This window comes from Lethenteron reissneri, chromosome 35 (assembly GCF_015708825.2).
Source record: "Lethenteron reissneri isolate LAM-NWPU_2019-01 chromosome 35, ASM1570882v1, whole genome shotgun sequence".
Lineage (NCBI taxonomy): Eukaryota > Metazoa > Chordata > Hyperoartia > Petromyzontiformes > Petromyzontidae > Lethenteron > Lethenteron reissneri.
The window spans coordinates 1,264,269-1,287,841 of record NC_083813.1 but is presented as its reverse complement, the minus strand read 5'-3'; the positions used below and the strand labels follow the sequence as shown (position 1 = coordinate 1,287,841).

At 44.3% G+C, this 23,573-nt stretch overlaps 1 long non-coding RNA gene across 1 annotated transcript; it reads right to left on the bottom strand.

The window, feature by feature from the left end:
- Positions 1-6,731: 6,731 nt before the first annotated feature.
- LOC133350811 (uncharacterized) lies at positions 6,732-22,754 on the bottom strand. Its single transcript, XR_009756107.1, has 3 exons — positions 22,730-22,754; positions 8,635-8,704; positions 6,732-6,795 (listed from the first exon to the last, which is right to left on the bottom strand). It is a non-coding gene; the product is annotated as an uncharacterized LOC133350811 (long non-coding RNA).
- Positions 22,755-23,573: the final 819 nt, after the last annotated feature.

Genomic DNA, 23,573 nt, shown 5'->3' with positions numbered 1-23,573 from the left:
ATGCAATTATCTCCAAATATGTGGGTAAAATTGCAACTGCACTAAACTTGGTTGCATACAGCCAAACACTTACATTTCCATGTAATCTATCAAAGGATAACCATACACTTGCCATTAACCTACCTTGATCTACAAGTGACTTGCTGAAATTTCCAAAGGAAATAAAAGTCTGATAGCTGGAGATGGCAAAAGCAAGCGGTGACCTTGCTTCTGACATGTGAGGTGGATTCAACTGAGTCACAGACGTACTTCTTAGAGGCAACACATTTATTACACCAACACATAATATACAAAGGGGTAGCTGCCCCATTACCAGATAACAGCCTAGGGTGGTGGACCACCCGGCTAAACTACACTAACACACTGGGAGTTAGCTACAACGGACCAGACCTCGGCGCTGGGTCCGGGTCCACGTGTTGGAGACTCTTCTTCGACGTAGAACGTAGATCTTCAGATGACGGTAGCAACGCTGAACCCCGGTCCCTGTGGGCACCCCACTTATATGCTCCCAGGTCGTGGCCGGCCCCGCCCTTGTCCTAGCTCTCTCCCGACCCTTCCCGTAGGATCTTTCCCCCTCGGCCCGTGACCACCCCTTAGCCCCCACCTGGGGCCCCATGTAGACTTTACCGGTCACGTGCCTTCGGGGTAAACCAGAGTGCCATGGCCCAGGGTAAACTTGTCCCTTGGCTGACACTCTCCCACTCCCTCCGGTAGGAGACAGTACTGCACGCCACGCGTGGTGCCACTGCGCTCACCAAGCCCCCTCTAGGGCTGGTACTACACACACCTACGGGGTGTCCGCGATGACGGTGCATCGCATGCCGTGCCTTAATAGAGCCTGCATTGCTCGGTGACATTCACAATGTTGCTACATACGTGATGTCTGTGATGTGAGTACATCACATACCGTGCCCTTCTAGGGCCGGCACCATACAGTGACATCCGCAATGTCACTACACATGTCTACCTGCTTGATCGGCATCCAATCTTGGATGTCCCAGCACTTTCTCTGTACTAATCCTTCCAAGAACAAAATTAGTTTCTGCCCTGCTTCCCATTCCCCTCCTCCCTGCCCTACTATATCCTTCCCCCCTTTCTCTCTTACCCCTGTATCGTCTACCCGTTATGTTGGCATCATCTTCGACTCCTCTCTCTCTCTATCTGATCACATATCCGCCACCACCCGTTCTTGCCACTTTCACCTGTACAACTTTAATCTCAACTACTGCCGCAAAACTTTGAATTCACTCCCTCATCATCACTAGACTCGATTGATGTAACTCTCTCATGCTCGTTCCCACCCCCCCCCCCCCCCCCTATGCATTTAGACCGCTCCAATAAATCCAAATTGGCACTTCCTGGATAATCTTCAATCTCCCCTCCCACACATCACCTCTCCACATCTGGCTACACTGGCTTCCCGTCCACCATCGTTGCCTTTTCGAATTCCTCACCCTAGTTTACGAATCTCTGTGTGGTCTCACCCCAACGTATCATCTCACTTCCCTCATTTTGTTATGCGCTCCTTCACGCCCTCTCTGTTCACAATCCCAGCTGTCTCTCTGTCTCTGTTCCCCCTCCTCCTTGTGCCCAATCACGATTTGCTTCTGTCTCGCTTCTGGCCCAATCACACTGGAACAAGCGGCCCCTACACGTCACACAATCCGCCTCACTCTCTATGTTTCGATCATCCCTTAAAAACACTCACTTATTTTCCCTCGCTTACCCCAACTCATCTACCCCCACACTTCGCCATCTTGAACACCATCCCTCTGTCCAATTTATCTACCCATTCATCACTCACTCATCATCAACCACTCATTGTCACTTTCATCATAGTTTATTTCACGCATCATCATATTCATGTACTACCATCCTTCTCATCAACTCATCTCATCCATTCACACTTCTGTTGTACAAATTGCTAATCCTTTGTTCAGCGCCTTGGTTAAGGCTTAAGGCGCTATATTCATTCAAATAAGTTAAGATAACAATTGTCAAACTTATAACTGCAATCTTTTCGCTGTAGTTCAAACGTCTCACTTGTTCCATAAACGGCTGCTCTGTCCAAGCTTGTCCTGAATAAACACTTTGATGGCTTCAAAAGTTGTTCTTCGGACCAGGAGGTTGATAACTGGCGTTTGATCGCCGCTTTTATGACATTCGTTGTGGTTTTCCACATAACAGAATGGGCCGCTAGAAGGCTGCCATCTCGCACTCTGACCTCATTGTCATGGCAGAGTACTTCTGAAGTGGCGACCCAAGTAAATCTCATGTAACGTGACAGTGGTAATAGCACCGACGCCAGTCGATGTGACCTTCTTTTGAGAAATAGTGTGACATGACCATAGGCCTGATCCCAAGGGCAACCTATTTGACTTATTTTTTATTTACTATTTTTATTTTACCAGGTTAAGGTCCACTGAGATATGTAGTTCATTTTCAGGAGTGATCTGGCCGCAAATGATAGCTCGACGAAGTGGCTTATCACGTGGAAATGTATAGCAGCCAAATACTCTAAAGACATGTTTCTAAATGTGGAGGCAAAAACCGGAGGACCCGGAGAAAAATCCACACGACCACGGAGAGAACACGCAAACTCGGGTCGGGATGGAACCCACGACCTCCTACATACCAGGCGAGGTAGTTAACATCTCACCACCTCGGTGTAACACTTGACCGCAGTCAGACTCTTAACACCTACAAGAGGCTGCCAGTAAAACTAAGATAAGGGTGATCTTCATTTACATTTTGCCGGTACGAGCTGGGGGCAGATGCCTCGGAGCTTCGGATGTCGACCATTGCCCTGGCATACTTACCAGCAGAGGACCACGTGTCCCCCCTCACCCCCCAATTTGGACACAAAGCCGCCACTGTGGACTCGTCAATACCCAAATGACCATCGCAAAAAGCGGATTCTCGCAGGAACTCTTACACCCACGCAAGTGACTTAGCTTCCTGTGATGTCAAATACCACACCACCAGATATTCACCACGATGCTGCAACACTCCATGAACTTCACCGATCAGAAGTAGACCCAAATCTGCCAATCAACGGCAAACTGAACAACATATTGCTGGGATTTCAGCTGAACTCAACCGATTTGGAAACACACAGCACAAACTCTGCGTGATACAAATTTCAGCAAAGATACGGCAAGGACTATTGAATGATTTCAAGCAACTCGCTCAACAAACGCTGATCCGGAAGCCCACCACCACAATGCCTGGCTACCACAACATACAGCTCATCAGTGAGCCCACCACCATCCTGTCCAGCTTCTTCTACACACAGCTCATTAGTGAGCCCACCACCGCACTGCCCAGCTTCCTCCACACACAGCTCATCAGTGAGCCCACCATCGCACTGCCCAGCTCCCACTACACGCAGCTCATCAGCGAGTCGACCACCACACTGCCTGGCTTCCTCCACACACAGCTCATCAGTGAGCCCACCATCGCACTACGCAGCTTTCATCTTTCATGGAACAATGGGCAGTGCTTAACTAGATCCGCACAAACCATGGAAGATGCGGATACCTAGAACACAGAAGGAAATTAAAGACTCTCTGCTGTGTGCGACTGCGGCTGCCAACACCAAACCATGGACCACGTAACTTTGCGCTGTGCTCCAAACATACATGTGAAGGTAGTACATCTACAATGTATCAGCTCTCAGACAAAGCAATTTAATGGGTAAATCACTTTTAACCGAATAGTCGCTCTCCATTGCCCATACAAAATAATCAACGCTGGATGCTTTTTGCATAAAAAATAAATAAATTACATTGCAATGTTCATATACGGGTATTGAACTGCCATACAACACATTTTCTAAATTCCACTTTACGAGTGCTGCAATGCCGTGTAGTGAATTGCAGGAGAGCGGAGTTCACAGCTCCTCGGGAAAGGATGACTGTGATGACCATTTCCACACAAAGCCAAGGAATGTGTTACAAATCAATGCCGTTCATTCTTTTCGGTGAGAGCCCATTGCGATATAATGGTCTTTTAGCTGGACAGGCACGAATGGCTATATATGGGTAGGAGTGTTCGAATTGTACACCTCATTGCATTTTATATTGAAGATAATTTAAAAATTTAATGTTAAATGATTATACAGGACTGTGGCGTGGGCGGGAGTGGTGGTACAGCGGTTCATGCACTGCGCTATGTACCAGGTGACCGAAGTTTGATTCCCAGACATGGCTAACATCGGTGCAGTGGCAAATTAGATCTGAACCAGTCCTGGACACCCTCCCTTCACCAACCCACACTGACCAGCGTGGTGACGTAGAGATGCGTTCCAGAAACGTGGTTGTTTACCAGGTAAGGCTCACTGATATCTATAGCTCTTTTTCAGAAACGACCTGGTCACAAATGATAGCCCAACGAAGTGGCTTATCTTGTAGAAATATATAGTAGTCAAATACTCTAAACGCGTGGTGTTGATTCTAAATGTGGAGGGAAAAATCGGAGCACCCGGAGAAAAATCCCCGCGACCACGGGGAGAGAGAGACGCAGACTCAAAATATACAGTTATGAGGGTCGGGATCGAAATCACGACCTCCTGTATACCAGGTGAGGTAGTTAACATCTTGCCAACGTGGCACCCTGAACAGACCAACGTACAAGTAGAGAGTCGCCTGGCAGATGGGCCAATCTGCCGCTCTTCCCTTCCACCCTTTCCTACCTTTTCGCTTGAACCCTCCTGGCCAATCACCTTCCACCCCTCCTCCCACTTCCCCCACTCAGGTGAACTGCAGCCGGTGGTCCCGATGATCCCCTCCCCCATCCCTGATGTAATGATGTAACGTGTAAGTTATGCACACGCCCAAGGTTGTTCTACTGTTCCGCCCCCAGTGGTGTGTCTTGGCGACCGCTAGACTGATACTTCTCCAGATAACACTATGTAACACGATTTTTGTTCCTGGGTAGTAAGTGTTATTTCGTAATTGCTTATGCCTAAAAAGTATAGAAAATGGCTTTTATTACAGTGATATTTTGAAATTTACATATTTTCAATGAGAAAACGGGCGAATATGTGTCTTTTCGTTTACATAAAGTCAGAAAAAAAACATTAATCAAAATTAACATGTATTTATACCAAAAGTAATACAAAAATGACTACAAAAGATTTAGAAATGAGTAGTTTTTCGAGATTTACAATTATACTGGAAATCACTTTCACGAATCAGCCCCCAAATGTAGTCTCCCATCATGTTCTCGTTATACTGTCCTTGGTAGTCCAGTATATCCTGGTGGAAGCGCTCACCTTGCTCCTCCGAGTATGCTCCGATGTTCTCCTTGAAGTTATCAAGATGAACATCAGAGTCTCAACCAGCTCTAAATAGCTCGACCTTGTGATTGCCCAGGAAGCCACGAACCTCTGTGACAAAGCTATTCCAAGCTGCTTTCTCCTTACTAGTGAGCTTCTTGGATAATTAATTGCACTCCAGGATCTTCTTTATCTGTGGTCTGATGAAGACACCGGCTTTGATCTTTGCCTCAGACAGTTTAGGGGAGAAGTCTTGAAGGTACTTGAAGACTGCCGACTCCTTATCTACAGCTCTGACAAATTTATTCATAAGTCCCAATTTGACGTGCAGTGGTGGCATCAGCACCTTCCGGGGATCCACCAGTGGCTCCCACTTGACATTGTTCCTCCCCACTGTGAACTCGGTCCGCTGTAGCCAGCCATGCCTGTGGTAGTGCGCCTTGGTGTCCCTGCTGTCCCAAAGGCAAAGATAGCAGGGAAACTTGGTAAAACCGCCTTGGAGACCCATCAGGAATGCCACCATTTTGAAGTCTCCGATGACCTCCCAGCCGTACTCATCATACTTCAAGGAGTCCAGCAAGGTCTTGATGCTGTTGTAATCCTCTTTGAGGTGCACCGAGTGAGCCAGGGGAAGAGACAGGTACGTGTTACCATTATGGAGCAGCACGGCTTTAAGGCTCCTGAATGAGCTGTTAATGAAGAGGCGCCACTCATTCTGATTACAGGCGATTCCGATTGCCTCGAACAGACTGGTCACATTGTGGCAGAAGCAGAGCCCATCTTGACGGGTGAAGAAGCTACAAAAAGGTTGGTGACGGTTCCTCTGATCTGCGACTTGCACACTTTTATCCAACAAGTTTTACTGCCTAGATGTCAAAAGCTTAGCATTGGACTTGGTGAGACCAAGATCTCTGATCAAGTCGTTGAGATCTTTTGGGTTGGGGTAGTATGGGTTTCTCTCCTCAGCTCCACCTCTGAAATTGACATCTGGATCTACAACGTCTTCCTCGCTCTCTGACTTGCAGCTCTCTTCTAAAGACGGCTGCTCTCTCTCTGGAGGAGTGGGTACGGGAGCTCATAGCAGTGTGGCACCGGGTCGATGGACGAAGGAAGGTCCGGATACGTGATAGCAGGTGCATTCTTGCCAGTCCGACGTTTGGAAGGGTCAACCATGCACAAGTAGCAGTTGCTTGAGTGGTCAGTGAGTTCTCGCCAAATTCTTGGGATAGCAAGCTTCATGGCTCTCTTTTCCCCTCGGTACCATCCTACAAAAATACAGTTATTTCACCCATGACTAATGCGTAAGAGATTCTCGCAACATTTTTCATATATTATATATTTTTTCAATAACATTGACAATTGTAAAACATTTTAAAATGAAAAACTTTTACAATTCATAAAATTTAAATATAATTTTATAACATCAAATTCCGAGCAACAATTGTACATCTTACCTTCCAGAGTTTTTTTTGCATTGCTCGCAGGTCAAATGAGGTGCCCAGGGTTTGTCTTCATCCCTGACAGGCATGCCGAAATATGCCTTGTAGGCCTCACACCTATTAACAGATGCTGCCACAGAGTACTTTTTCGTTCTCGTCTTGATAAATTGGCCGCAGACATAGCAAAATGCATCTGCCGGATGCTTGCAGCCTCTTAATGCCATCTCAAAAAATGCAGATATGTATCCAGTTAGGCAGCTGGAACTAAACTGAACTGGTGGGCTTAAAGTCCCTGTATTTATACTACCATTTATGTTACTGGAAAGTTATATAATGTTCTAGAAGTTACTCCAAGTTTACTTAGCACTGAATCTATCTGGCATGTTCTGATAAATAGGTACATTTCAAAATATCACTGTCCTGGTCACAAAAGCAAAGTTTGTGTAAAATAATAGCCATTTTCTGTACTTTTGAGGCATAAGCAATTAGTAAATAACACATACTACCCAGGAACAACAAAAATTTGTTATACAGTGTAATAATAATGACATTTATATAGCACTTGTCATCAAGGATCTCAAAGCTCTGTACAGGACACAGCAGCAGCAGCAGACACTCAGCATAAACATAATACGATAAATACATTTTAAGAATCATTTACTAAATTAACTAAAAGTTGAATAAGCGGAAACGTATAAATAGGGTTTAAGGCGCATTTGTTTAAATTTCCACATACTCAGAGATCCCAGACACTTTGTAGAAAAGCGTTCCATAGCCTGGGGGCTACACGGGAAAAATCTCGGTCACCCATAGACCGAAACCTCGAGCTGGGAATACAGAGATCTTAATGACCTTGAGAGGATATGTGGGTGCAGCATGTCAATGGTGTAGGCTGGGGAAAGATGGTGTCCTATCATCAAGATGATAGTACTCGGCGCATGCACTTAGCAAGCCGTTGTGAAGGAGAGACGACTCGGTGATTCAGGCAAAGTTCACCATGAACCGTCCCTTCGTGTTTCTTGTGTACGGGGATTAGCAGCTAATTATTACATTTAATTCAGAAAGCGTTTTGCAAACGTCTCTACCGAAGTATAGTCAATCAGCCTCAGCATGGAGAGGCATTCATGCAGCAGTGGATTGACAAAGGTTCGTAACTTATAACGAAAATACTACAGCGTGGTCCAGATGTCTCGTGACCCCCATTTAATTCCATAAAACGTAATATGTTTTATACCAATGGGGTGTGAAAACAGAAACGAATAAGCAAAGGAAAAAAATGTTAGGGGTCAATTAATTGGGGGGGGGGGGGAAATCACAAGACATCTGGACCACCGTATCACAGTCACATAGCTACAGGTCAGTGAAAGGTTGGTGAAATTACGTTTTATTCTTTTAATTGCGTAAATGTTAGTTGAATAGATTTTCCCATTAAATCAACAATGACTTCGGTTTTAATTTGGTGAAAAATATGTAATGGTGTTTGTTTTGTATTATCAATCTCATTTAACCATGAGGAATAACAAACAAGTTACGTAAGTGTTATGCTACGGTGCTGTTACCTAACAGCACCTGCACAAATTATAATCCTTCCGATGACATGCCTATTATTCATGGGTAACCCTCCCTTCTGTGCCACCCACTTACGCTGGTCTGGCTCAAATGAAGTATTATTGAACGTACCGTACCTGAGCACTTGCAATAATGCATACAAGCACGAGAAACAAAGCAACACACATTGCACAGTGTGTATCACATATACTTGAATCCTTCATGTGATGCTGTAGTGCATCCCTTAGCATTACATTTAAATGCCAACATGGAGAGAATATTGATTTCGTCCGATCAGCAAGTTTATCGGGAAAATAAAAATCGAAGGATTCATTCATTTAATTCAAAGGAAATTGGCTGTGCCTCCACCTTGTCTCTTTGCATCTGCGCTTGTGTCTGCACGCACGCACGGTCTCTCCGCAGCTCCGTCTCACCGCATCTTGCAAACACGGAGCGGGAAACGCCATCAGAGGAACAAGGTAAACACATTGATCACTCTCCCTGCTTCACAATAAACAAAGCGTATTAGATCAAACTTAGCAAAATATAAATTAATATTAAAAATAGACACACACCCTGTGTAGCCGGCAGTGTAACCTACAATGTAGATTGCACATTAAGGCTTTTACCATATAGCTTTTGAGTTAATATTAAAATTTGAAGGAGTTTAAACTGACTTTCAACAATAAGATAACCCCAACTGAACCTTCCGAGATTTTGCTTTGACCCAAACTGTGGCCGAAACTCAATCGGTTCGACTCCCTGGCCTGCAACGTGCACACGATGCACGCGGAGAGGACACGGCCAGTCGGGGAAGGTCCCCAAAAGCCTAAACATGAGCGAAGAGCTCAGTATCTTAATGCGAGGAGGAATTCAGAAATACAATGAGCAAAAGGATAAATCATTCCATATTTTTTGCAGCATAAATGACATGCAGGCAAACATAATGGACACATACATATTCATCGTGAACATCTGTATCAAATCTTGACTTAAAACTTTCGTGACTGCAGGAATTAATATCCTTTGGGTCTTTCGGTAAAGTCACGTATAACAAAAAATGACGAAAAACTACGACGTTTCGATCGAAACGCCGTGGTTTTTTGTTATTTTCTTCGAACCTATCTACGTGACTTTACCGAAAGACCCAAAGAATATGAACATTTGTATCATTAACATCTGTAGGAAATCGAAATATTTAACACTTAATGTGCTTGACAAGACTTTGGGCCTGTCTGGAGCTGCAGATGGCTCGATGTGCGTCCATAGATCTAGAAGTTGACAGGTTAAAATGGAGGGCAGTGTGATTTTTAGTGGCATCTATAGTAGATGTCACCACCTCTCGTGAAAACTGTTCTGAATTCGTTTTTTTATATCAGCTATGACATTGGTTTCAAAACACGGTCAATAACAAATGGACAAACAACTGACAAGTGGACGATAAAGCGTGTAAAGGTGCATGCTGGGAATTACAATGAGACGGAATGAGGAACACATGGGTTATAAAACATGCAGATGAATGATAATTGAGATGTTATAAACGTAACTCTGAAGAAGTATTTGCATCTTGATTTAAAGCTTTCGTGACTGCAGGGATTCATCTTCTTGATTCTTTCGGTAAAGTCACGTAGAAGGGAAATAATAAAATAATAAAATAAAACACAATAAAATACAATTCTCACGACGTTTCGGCCACAACGCAAGAAGCCGTCCTCAGGTGAAGAACAGGGCTGTCTTTCCGACAGCCCTGTTCTTCACCTGAGGACGGCTGAAAGTATGCACTCTCAGAAGGCCGTGTGAACGAGGGGCCGTGTGAGGGTGATAAAAAAATAAGTTGGCTAGGGCAGGACATGTTGCTGGAAGGGACGATGATGGTCGACGGAGAAGAATAACGATGGAGTGGCAGCCAAGCAATGGAACGTGTCTCAGAGGATGTCCAACGCAGAGACGGAGTGACGAAATCAATTTGCGTGCAGGTGCTGGGTGAACTAGTAACTGGCAGGATCTGAAGAGACGGCGGTGGCTTGCATAGGCCTTCCTCCATTAGTGGATTACCCAAGGCCGATGATGATGATGACTAAGCAACATGAATGTACACAAAATAAATAACATTTAGGATTTTGTATGAGGCTAACTACAATTAAAACATCCTAAACAATGGCAAAATAAAGGTTATATTTGATTGTGCGCAGGCAGTCATGGCATAGTGTACGGCTGAAGCGCTTTGGCACCACCACACAATGCTATCATATTTCACAATCATGCTTCACTCATGTCTACAGGGTGGTCCAGATGTCTCGTGACCCCCAAATAATTTACCCCTAAAAATAGATCCTTCGCATGCTAATTTGTTGAAAATAAACCTCCCTTAAACAATATTAAGTTTGAGAGAATGATCAGAAGCTGTATTTAGACTGCAGAAGGAATCCGATTAGCCACGAGGATCTTTTCCACAGATGTCCACTATGGGTCGCGCAGCAAGTTACAACGACAAACAATGCAACAACATCAACAACAACGATAGGAGGGCAAAATAGAGAAAAAGGTAAGCAAGTCACAAAATACAGGGTGTCCCATGAGTTTGGAATCATACGGAAAACACAGCTCTGTATTATTGGCTTGCGGTCTGGATGCAGTCTGTTAAATTCAAGGGCGACTTCCCTCTGACTCCGACGAGTAGAATGATCTGGCCTCGTTCTTCCTTACTCAGATACATCTTAGGCCTGCAGAAACAAAAAGAAAATAATTATTTATTTTTCCATATAATTCCAGACTTATGGGCCAGCTTGTATAAATATATAATACGTAAATAAATTGTATAAGTCCGATTTATCAAGGTTGGGCAGGGTGGCAAAACAACATTAAAACAGTCCCAGACCACAACTCAATACGATGGCCACATTAACACTGAACTACAAATGACATTAAATGGGGGGGGTGGGGTCACAAGACACGTGGCGCACCCTGTACGTCTCACGCTCTCTTCGTCAGTGACTGCGCCGCAGTGAGCGAGGCCAGACGAGCTTGAGAAGCCACAGCGGCACAGTGCTCGGTCATCCATATTGGTCACCGTGCTGCCCGCCTGTCCCACAGGCCCTTCCAAAGGTCCGTCTATAACGTTGGGACCAAACACTCGGATATTGACTCATACATTCAAACAGGTCACCCATTTGTTATCGAATTTGTGCAAAGCAAACATAAATTCCCGTTGTGCTCAAACAAACACTGTAACTTTTGAGACAGCGCAAATTGACTTGTGTTTGGTGTACTTACCGTTTAAGTGATACTGTAATACCAAGAATAGAAAAAATATGAAACAACAGTTTATATTTTTTAAATGTTAATTCATGTTGCAACAGTGCCCTCAGCTGGTTTTGCAAAGCCGTCTAGTTCTAATTAACCTGAGTAATTTTTACATCAATTTCCAAAGCACGCAGGGATGATGACTCATACAACATCGTACAGCTTAATAAATTCACGAGTTTTTCGCAGAATTTTCGACTAAGAGGTTTGCCGATAGCCACAATGGTAAATGAATGGTGAGCAATTTGTTTTTACTGTAGGAAATTGTTGTTTTCCTGTTTTTTTGCATTTCTGGCTCAACAGATCTGACATGCGGCGAACCACGACGTTTAAAATCAAAATGCAGAACTATTTGTGAAAATGCGAAACAAAAGCGAGAACACCTCGAGTGATGTAGCCCCAAAACGTGTCAACTGGACCTTTCCCGGGGCTAAGTAAATAATATCTCATGATTCAGTGATGTTACATCTGAGATCCCACTCACCCCTCAAACAGTCGCTGCTTCCCTAAGGGGTGTTCACAATGCCAAGGCATCCCCCCCCCCCGCCTCAATCGGTTCAGAAACTGCTCCCCTATTACCCACCCCCCCGACACACCCTCGTCCCTTCAAGCCACTGACATTGATTGTCAGTGGCTTGAGGGATAATGGGTCTGAAATTAGATTAAATGATATCAAAAGCCTGCCCTCGTCCACAACTACTGACGACCACTCCACACGCGCGTGCGACTGCGCTCTGCGTGCCGGGTGGAGCCGTCACCACGCCACCTTCTAATTCGGTGCTCCTTTTTGTTCGCTCGCGAAACGTAAATGGCCGTTACGGATAGGCCGGTGCACTCTCGATGTGCCCGTTGCGGTGGCACATGCCGTACGGAATGAGATCATTATGACAGCTTCCGCCAGACTATGCGTACTCGGCGAACGAAACTGTCACGTACGACTATTAATCATATTCGAGATCCACTCAGTCAATGCCTCTTCAGAGCCAACAAAGGCTTTCACTTACTTCAAATTGTGAAGGGCAGTGTTTACTTCTCATAGCGTGACATCTGGAACTTCCACCTCATTAATCTTGATTTGAAGCTTTCCTGACTGCAGGAATCCATACTCTTTGGTTCTTTCGATAAAGTCACGTAGGTAGAAAATAAAATAAATCACGACGTTTCGGGCGCAACACAAACGTCCCACCTGATGACGGACGCTTGTGTTGTGCCCGAAACGTCGTGATTTATTTAATTTTATACCTACGTGACTTTACCGAAAGAACCAACGAGTATGGCTTCCTCCTCATTATCCGAATATAATGACAGAAGTTTAAGTTTATTTCGGTCTGTTGCACCTGTTGGCCTGAAGGGATAATCGCGGTTAGGGGTATATTACGTAATGCCTAATTATGAGGGGGGCGTATCTGGGGTAAAGATGAAAAGGCAGTCAGACGAAGCTCTGGGAACCTGCTCGAAGGTTCTGGAAGGGGGCTTGGTCGGAGGCGGGGCTTGGCCGCGCTGGGGCGTATATAAGGGGGACCGAACCAGAGGCACCAGAGGTTCGGTGCTGTTGCGGGTCCTGGGTCCTGGCTGCTGGCTGCTTCGCTGCTAGCCATCATCTCTCTTCGTCGTCCGACCACGTCGCCAATCTTCTGCAAGGCTCTCATCGTCGCCGTCGCTGTGCTAGTTGGACAGCTGCGTAATTGGATGCCGACGATGGGGTTGTGTGATAGGGTGGGCTATGTGTAGCTGCGTTACATAAATGTATCGCCCAGTGTGTTCATAATAAATAACGACGTGTCTCGGAAGCCGCTCACTACACATAGATGACCCCTGTTTTGCCAGTTCTCTGGCTATTTTACAAGGGAGATCCGTGTTGCATGAGCACAGCAATAACAAAAACAAAACATCAATATGGAATAATTGTATCGCCAACAACTGGATTGGTTATACAGAGGCATACATATAAATAGAGGGAGTATTAACCAATCAAGCTTTGCTGATGACACTCTTATTGCATAAAAATAGCTCCATATAAAGTAATGATAAACCTATCCATGTAGAAATTTGGCTATGAAATACAGATCAGAAACAGGGACACTTATAAAGAAAATGAAACACGCTGAACAGTGAATCAAGTAGTATGGAGAGAGATGCATGCTAGAGATCAGAATGAGAGACAGGGAAAGGAACACATGGATTAGAAAACGAAGGCAAGTTAGATCCACGTCGACTGTTAAGAAAGCCAAGCGTGCATGGGCAGGGCACGTCGCTAGAAGGACCAGCGATCGAGACTGCCGACATGAAGGAACATGCCCCAAGAGAACATCTTGGGCATGTTATGTTATCTCCCTCGCCTGTTCGTGGGTTCGATCCCGACTCTGACGCCTGCTGTATAATTGAAGTTTGTGTGTCTCTCACTCTCTCCGTGGCCTTGTGGATTTTTCTCTGGGTCCTCCGGTTTTTCTCTCCACATTTAGAATCAACGTTGCGTTTAGAGTATTTGGCTGGAATACATTGCCATATGATTAGCCACATCGTTGATTTATGATTTGTGGCCAGGTCGTTTTTGAAAAAAAGCTATATAGCTCAGTGGGCCTTACCTGGTAAAATATAAAAAATGTTTCGTTTTAATTTTTGTACATAAAACAAACTATTTTATGTTATTTACCATAATTCACATCCGAGTTGTCCTCTTTGTATATTGGTACAGACAAGCATTTTAATTCCTAGATCTGCCTATAATAGGAATGGCACATCTAACATTGGAGAGTAACTTGGCAATACCATCATATGCCATTGCCTGATGCCCTTGAAGATTATATCTTACCCCAACTTACAGAAAACGTACCCTTCAGCTGTGCGGCCAATTGGGCCTTACCTAGTAAAATATTAATATTTTATAGTTGTTTATAAAACATCCCCAAGAGGACACCTCTGCAGAGATGAAGTTATGAGATCGTGTGCACGAGGTGAATGGATGGTTTTTATCGAGGGCCCGTGGGGCATCGTGATGGTTTTGCGGAGGTCTTCATCTAACAGTGGATAGTTCATGGCTGGGGATAGTGACTGAGCACACTGCGGTGCTTAGAGCAGTGGATTAACAAAGGGCTGAACATTATTTTCCCCATACAAATTCACATCCCCACACCAAACAAGCCACTTACCAGCACCTAAAAACAAACAAGACAAATGTGTAATAATGGACCTCTGTGGAATACTCTATCATCAGAGGTGCTTTATTGATTGCAGCAAGAAGCCCCTTTCAATTTACACGCCTACTTTTACTTGATTTGAAAACGTGTTAATTGAAAGTGACCCGATCTATTTGCAAAGCCATTGGGTGTATCTCATTGAATGTGCGAAAACAATAATAACGGTCGGTCACTGTTGTTTAACCATACTTCACCGCACCGCTCAATGCGGGTTGGTGAAGAGGGCCACGTGACATCTTCAGATGTCGCTCGTCACTGATGTCAGCAGAGGATGGGAACTGAAGTCAGGTCGCCAAGTTGTGAGCGCAGATGTTGCTACCACAATACCATCACAACAATCGATACTAAAGTAGGAGTACTCACAGTAATAGCCTTTGCTTTGGAAAGCCTCAATGAAATTTCCAAGGCTTTGGGATGTTTGGCCAAATACATGAATGAGTGGCATGCGGGAACAGGCAGGAGTACCCTGAGAAAACCCATGAATACACGGGCATAACACGCAAAGCTCCGCACATTTAAATGCAATAATCCATTTCTGGATCGCTATCTACTAGCCACCTCTTAGTACTGGGGTTAAAGATACAATTTGAGGTACTTCGCTTGTAAGATCTGATAAGATCAGGTTCAAGGTGACTCGATTATTGGTAAAAATGTAGAAAATGTTCATCAAACTTTAGAAAATATCACATCGTCTTATAAACCCATATTCTGAAACCCTTGAACAAATCTTAAGATTGCATGTTCCCCCCCAAAATGTACCTCATAACGATACACGATTTAGCTTACGAGAGGAAGACAACTATTATTAATTTTACAATATGTTGCTTTGTCACTGCTAATTGCATTGCCAATAACATTCACACATGAAAATGGAAACACGACTGTTTGCTCTAAAATCTAAAATCTGTTGCAAAGATATCGATACATTCCACCAGATACAATGCAAGGTAAAGTGATAATTTAATTATCGATTGATACACCAGCGCATTAAAGCAGAGCTTTTGTTGCTTCTGATCATTCCTATTTGGGTTTCATTGTGGCCAGAGCATGTACACATACAAGCTGGCTTGCTCACACACCACACGATGCATCACTGGGAGCAGTATATATAAGATAATCAGTCACCAGCACACTAGCAAATCGGCCAAGTGTGCCTTTAAAAAATCTAAGTGGATGATGACCTCTGGATGACCTTATTGAATATATTTTGGGTACAGAACAATGTGCAAAAATACGGGCTAGATATCAGGCAATTAAAATGTAGCTGACACAGAGCGAATTGCAACTTTGAGTAACTAATCCAGCGCTAATGTTAACTAACCCTGACCTAACCTGAACTAACCATGTCTGCATATAAAATATTGGGCAAAAATAAACGTGCATTTCCGACTGCTTGCTGCACTAATTGAGCACAAGTTGTAATCGTAGTTATCATATGCAAATGTGGGGTTATATGATGATTTGTTTAAAGCTAAAACTGAATATGATGCTTTGAATTCGGGCATAAAAACGCAGCTTTTATTTCAATTACCATGTGGTCAAATTAATATTCCTTTATTATTTTTGTGCTTAACGACCCATTGATGGGTTCTGTAAGGAATGCGCATTACCAATTCCTGTGGTTTATTTGACACAACCCTCAAGAGGTCTGCCGTGTGGCGACCGCGGATCTCCAGAGATTTAACATGCATTTAAACGTGCCAAGATTTTTTTGCATTTATTTTACAAAACAATTAACTGCATGCATATTATTATTATTATATTTGGGTACACAAAAAAAAACTCGAATAAAAATTAAGTGTTGTTTCATTTTTGATAAACATGTGCAGTGGGGTTTTAGAGCTGTGAAATATTAATTGTGTGAAAACAAATAATTCAACGATAATACTATTCAACATTTTAAAATATTTATACGGATGTTTTTACTAAAATTAGTATTTCACAACGGTGGATTATACGACATTTATTATTAAATAAGTAAAAAAGAAATTAAATGTAATTTTTCTCCATATTTGATATTTAATTTGGAAAGTACAACAGCCTTCTTTAAAGGTGTGTATATTAACATGAATCGAAGCAAATTCCCTGTCTTCCACCACTTTCTGATTGGCTAGCACATGGAAAATGTGCCAAATATAACTTTAATTAGTAGATCGCATTTGATGAGCATTATAAGCAATTAAAATGAAGGTGCATAAATTGTACAACAAAATTAAAATGTATACAGTATTTGCAATAAAAAAAGAGATGTCCTCCATTAAAAAAAACCTTCTAATTTATATATTTTAGAAAAGTACCACTCCATTTAATTAACATAAATTAAATCAGAAGAGACTACATTTATATGAATGAATACCACGGAGGTGGCCATTGTGATCTCCCGGCACGGCAGTTGAATGGGCAATTTCGTGGCGTATCCCTGCCTTCGCTCAGGGATACGCCACAATCAGTCAACTGGCCAATCGCGTGCGCGTGCACTGAATTGTGGGTTTTCCCACCTCTTCCAAAATGACTGGCCAGCGTAGACGATGAAATACCCCTCTAGAGTTACCTCCAATGGAGGCCCTTCTGCCAGCGTGGGGCATGTGTGGGAAATTGCAGGGCTGCCGCTCCTACCGGAGAGTTGACAGCAGCCACGGCGCAGAGAGTTGGAGCTTCTCGCATTATCTCGGGATGACCGATGGAACTGAGCGTCGCTTTCACGAGCGTCTGAGCAGGGGGACCTGCGACTTGACCTTTGGGCAAATTTGTGTTCATCTGTCAATACTCGTGACCGTCAGTCTGTCCAGATGTGGACTTTTGACAAATCAAGTAATCAGCAAACACAATGTTAACATGTAATTTACATATGTGTAATAAGAGCCTATGTCGGATTCACGTGGTGATCGGCTTTGCCGGTCCCGCTTTACAGCCAATGGGGGGAGAGCCTGGGAGCATGGCCTCGGCGTGATCACGGGATGTCAGCTAGGTGATTGGTTTCGCTGGTCTTGACCTCAGCCAATGGGAAGACAAGTCAGGGGCGTGGTCCTGGGAGTTGATGGGGGATATGGAACATTCGGCGCAGGCTATTGAGGATTGGCTGGAGTGTACCACGTGACCCAGGCATTAAATAAGGGGAGAGAGGAGAGACACGGGGTCAGACACGGAACGAAGAGAGAAAGAGGCCACGCGCGAGTGGGGCTCCGGGTGCCACGTGGTGGTGTGTCTCTGGTGGCTGTCTGCCCGCTTCCCGTTGCCTGCCAGCAACGGGGAGTGTTTGTGAACTGAAGAAGTGAAATAAAAGGACCGATTCTACAAGCCGTCTCCAGCGTGTTATTACATATGCAATAATACGTGGACATCCATTTACAGATACCCCGCCGATTTTTAATGACTCTCACTTTTCTTCTCGACAGGTGATTGAATGCCTCGTGAGAGCCATTGCTCCCGTATCTTACAGACGAGGTGTAATGATCGCATTCAGATTGGTGGGAGATGCGCCGAGGCTGCGATATAAAATGTTTTCTCTGTAATTTGTCTCTTGATTTTTTAGTGGAGTATCTATAATCGGCTTACCCTGCATTCACTGCGTTACTGTTAACAAATTGGAGTATTTGGTTGGATATTTATCGATTAATTTAACATTTTTTACTGTGAATAAACCAACCTGCTTGTTAAAACATAACATGAGAACAGAATGTTAAATGGTTTAAACAGTTACACTCAAATGCGATACAGTCAATAGATATGTGTATGAAATGACCACAAGCCAAAAGCACATACGTGTACATGAGAATTACACTCGATGTTTAACACGTAGGCTTTCGCGACCAATATTATTCATAATCAACGTTTTTGGGTTTAGATCGCGTTATTTATAAATGTGTCGTAACCCTCCACCACCCGACACGGCCAATCAGTAAAAAAGTGTCACGTTAACAAAAGACAATTAGTTCACTGCTTTAGCCCACCGGTGTCTTGAAGCGTGAAACCACAACATTTACAATTTGAGTACGACGTTTCGCTGGTAATTGCATCCAGCATCATCGGGCAATTCGCCAGAATGGTGAGGCTCTGCTGTGTCTCCCGTTCTTATATAGAGCAGCAGCAGGGTGACGTCATCATGTTCCAGGTCACAATAGAAAGGACAACAAACTAAACACAAAAAGTAGTTCTAAAGAAATGAGATTTCAATCTATGTTTAAAAGTGCATAGCTCCAGTGACTTCCTAATATGGGAAGGAAGAGCGTTCCAAACGGCCGCAGAAGCGCATCTGAAAGCACGCGATGCGGTGACTGTCTTTGCTCGATGGCCAGCCAAAAGCCGCTGCGAGGATGACCGCAGTTCGCGTGATGGTGGTTTATGCTCCGACTCACAGAGAATGTGTTGACGAATGTGGTGAGTTTTATTTTATTTATGCTTGTGCACCACTGCCAACGCAGCAGCATCACCAAATAATTTGTTTCGCGTACAAAGGAATTGTCCTCTGCCCCAAGCAGGATTATCTCCTCAGAAGTTGCTAGCCCAGATTTCAACCCTGGACACTGGTTTTCCTCAACTATATGCATAATAAAAACTATAAGAATACGGCACAATGGTACATATCCAGCTCAGTGGGAACTGAGGTATAGACGGATATGTGAAAAGGTTGGATGAGTAAACAGACAAACCTAAAGTGCAAACTGATTTCAACATGGCAACATGCTTTACCGTAATGCACGAGTGAATATTCACGGGATAAGGAATACAGTGCTGCATGTGAAAGGGTGAACCTCGATAGGAAATGCCATTTACACCATTCATAAATACTGAGCCGAGCGGGGGCGGTTAATCCGTGAGGGTGGATGTGTGACGGTTGGATGTGTGATGCACTTATATCTCAAAACATTTGAAAAATATTAAAATAAACCAAAATGAGGTTGAGGCAGCATATCACATGCATGTGTGTATGTTGAATTTTGTTCGCACTGTACGTAGCCAACCGTGCTAATCGGAGATGCGAGGGGAAGAACAACAAACGAAACACAAAAAAGAGTTCTCAAGAAATGAGTTTACAATCGAGATTTAGTGGCCTGCATGTTTGGAGCCAAAGTTGCCACTATTTGTCACAGTCTTGCGATGCAGCATTACAAATCCCACTCCTGCTGCTGATCTCTTCAACTCCGTGTTCACGGGAGTCGTCCCCGGGCATGCTTTCCCCTCCTTTGGCTGCCACTGCCATGCGTTTCGACCGTCGGCCATCGTCACTTTGAGCGACGTGTCCTGCTCAAGCCCGCTTACCTTTCTTAACAGTCAATACGATGTCCCTGATTTTGCATTTTGTTCCCCGATCCACGCATCTGCACCCCCGATTAGCACGGTCGGCTACGTATGGGGCGAATGAGGTTCAATATACACAGTGTTAATTCAAGTGTCCCCTTCTCAGCGCTTCTTTGCACACTATTAAAACCTCGTTCAAATTGCATTTGTCGTAAACAAGGCCCCCTCTTTCCCCACCCGACTCCCCCCCCCTACCGACCCCCTTTGTCTTCCCAATGTGATGGCTAAACACTTTTCTGCCCCCGAGATTTTCATTGCCCCCCCCCCCCCCAGCTACGACCAGCCCGACCCACAACCCCTCTAACACGCGCCTGGTCTGTTGTCACTAAAATGACACCTCCACTTTAAACAGCAGCACCATTCTTCGTCTCAAACCACTATCAAATCACGTACAATTGTATAATCGCCGTAAAGCGCCGTGGACAATGCGCTATATCCATTTCAATAAGACGGGGTAAACATTCACTGATCGAAAACTTTCTTCCATCAGCAGATTCCTACGTTGCTTTTTCAAAAGCACGAACAATTTGATCGTGCACGCCGCTCTACATAATCATCGCATTCAACAATTGCCTCGCAAAATGCCTTCCCACGTATGTCCCAGTCACGTTTCCTCCCAACGAGAGGCTTTCAATTGCCGAAAGAGAAGTCGTTGTACGTGAGTTTTGTTTTGCCCGTATTTATCTTGAGCCCACATTTGCAGCCCTCTCGATTAAGTTCTGCAAACATTTTCCAGAGTTAATTTCCAATTGGACGGAACATCGTGATTTTTTGCAATATCCCGGCATCTACAAAGTAAGCTGTATCTGCGGCAGCTGTTACATTGGGGAAACTAAGCAACTTGTCTCGGACCGTGTTTGTGAACATAGGGCAGATTTGAAACACGATAGGACCAATACTTCTGCCGTGGCTAATCATTATTTTAATGCGGCTGCCTCAGACGAAAGAGATTTCTTTAAGACGATGCTACTTTGCAAGCCTACTGACTATCAACAAAGATTCGTTCATGAAGCCATCCATATATACAGACACAGACACAATTTCTACCGAGAGGAAGGTTATAGACTCAAAAATCATTGTAAATATGTCATCAACCACTTTGGGTCATGACTTAAATTGTATTTTCTTCATGGGATCTCCTTTGCCAGTACCAAAATATACTAATAGGGTTTTCTCCCTTTTTTTCTGGCAACAAAACTGACACCTTTTGCAAGGAATCATGCTTACATTAACCACAATACCTGCAGTCAAATGCAAAAAAAACTAATACTCTGATAATTAAAAAAAAGGGAGAAAACCCTATTAGTATTATATTTTCTTGTTAATCAAACTCCACCGTCAGCAGTGTGGTGTGCGGAGCGGGGTGCAGGGATTTGTTGGCGGCCCTTTGCTGCATTGGCATTGCTGCTGCATTGGCATTGCTGCTGCATTGGCATTGCTGCACCGCCCATGCTGCTGGTGCTGTTGATACACTTGGGCTACGCCCATCTCCAAACCTGTATAAACAGTTTGACTTTAGACGCCAACTCCTTTGCCTGATGACGACGGCTTGTGTTGTGATGGAAACGTCGTGATATTTTTATTCCCTTTTTTATTTTTTTCTATCTTCGATACTTTACCGAAAGAACCAAAGAATATGAATTTCTGCAGTCACGAAAGTTTGAAGTAAAAATGTAACTATGCATCAAATATAAAATATGAAAAACTCCAGTCGCTTATTTTTAGCTATATTCCTTCTCTTTTTATCCCACAGAGCCGAATGTGAACCCAGGTGCTTAAAAATGTTAAGTCTCTGGACAGGAACCATTAAGCCCCGCGGCTTGGGGCAGTTTATAGCAATTGGGATAAAATGTGGCAGATATTTCTGGACGGTCGTCCAAACGCAAGCACGAGGTACAGGGAATAGACGCGGGCGATGGGTGCACTTAATTTAAACAGAAGTAAGCTTTAAGGCTGGGCAGGTTATCATTCACCCTTTCTTCAAAAGGAGCATATTCTCTGCTCAGCCTCAACATGAGACATCTCTATGCCTAGCCATTATTTTGTCATGACTGGTGTTATTTTGCTTCGTTTGAAGTGTTCTGTGACAGTAAACACGCGCGCTTCGTACTGCATTGTACGAGCAAACTTGAAAATAGAGAATTTAATTAGTAGAGTTGCAGATGCATTATTGTTATTACTCAACGATTTTTAAAAGACAAAATATACGATTTTAGAAACTTCCAACAGGCCGCAATGCTCCAAAATATGAATTGGTACTGGCAAGCTGTCAGAATAAAAATAAAAACCTGCTCTGGGTGTTGCCTCAATGTATAACAGTACAATTGAAACCATTTGTACGGGTGGAGGGGCGCTGAACCAGATGTCCCGACCCCCACTGGCACGGCAGTAATCAAAGCAGCTCACAACTCAAATGCAAACACCGTGCATCAAAACTATCGCTCACAGACTAACGCGTTTAACTGCTGTTTTATAGCGGGCAGTGTAACACCGCCCCTTTACCAATCCACTGCTGGGCGAAAGCCCCCCTTTAAGCCACGAGGAATAGATCATCTTGACCGTACTTCGTCACGCTGCTCCGTGCGGGTTGGACAAAGCGGGTGGGCACAAGGACCTGTGTGAGCTATCGCTCACCACTGGTGTTAAGCCGTGGCCGGGAATCGAACCTGGGTGGCTGGGTTGATCGTACAGAGCGCTTGCCACGGCGCCACCTCTCCACCCAGTGTCACCTTGCACTGCAACATAGCCATGTCCACTTGTGCATCGGAGAACGTGGCACATATGTAAACAAACACGCAGGTAAAATTACTAACGCTTCATTATATTCACCGTTCGTATAATTACGTTTAATGCCATTGATTTTGTTTTTAAGTATTTACACTTTCTTTAAATCCTGAAATCGGTCAATTCGCCAAGACATTCACTCATGTGGGTGAATGCGGCGATAACAATGGGATCTCCCTCTGCTTGCCGCACCAAACGAGACGCTTCTAAGCCCGTTCTCCGCACGAAACACTTTGGGTTTTTTTTCCCCTACGGAGAGTAAAGATCCTATGAGCACCGACGCAGTGCGCAGTGGATCTCGGCGTCGTATTTGGGAGGGAGGCTCAAGCCGCAGATCCGCACTCTCCTCCGGGTGTTTTTTTCCTTCCAGGGTTAAGCCCGAATGCTGTTCGGGAAACGACGTCTCAGCTGGCTACCTGAAGAAGCTCTCATCACGTGGAGCACGAACCGAGAGCTGCACGTCGGAGAGCTGCACGGCGGAGTACGCAGGGGTTGTGTCGTGAGGCGGCGGCGACTTCCAATGGCCGTGCCATCATCACGCGACGTGACGCTGCGCAGGCCGAGAGGATTCCAGCGGTGTTTATTGCTTCTCGTTACGACGTCTCTGATGCCCCGATGGCACAGAGATAAGTCGTAATTGCCTGCTGCATTTGGCAGATATTTTCCCAATAAGTACACATCCCACGTACGGCTCAGAATATTCTATCGCATCAGAGCACCTGGATA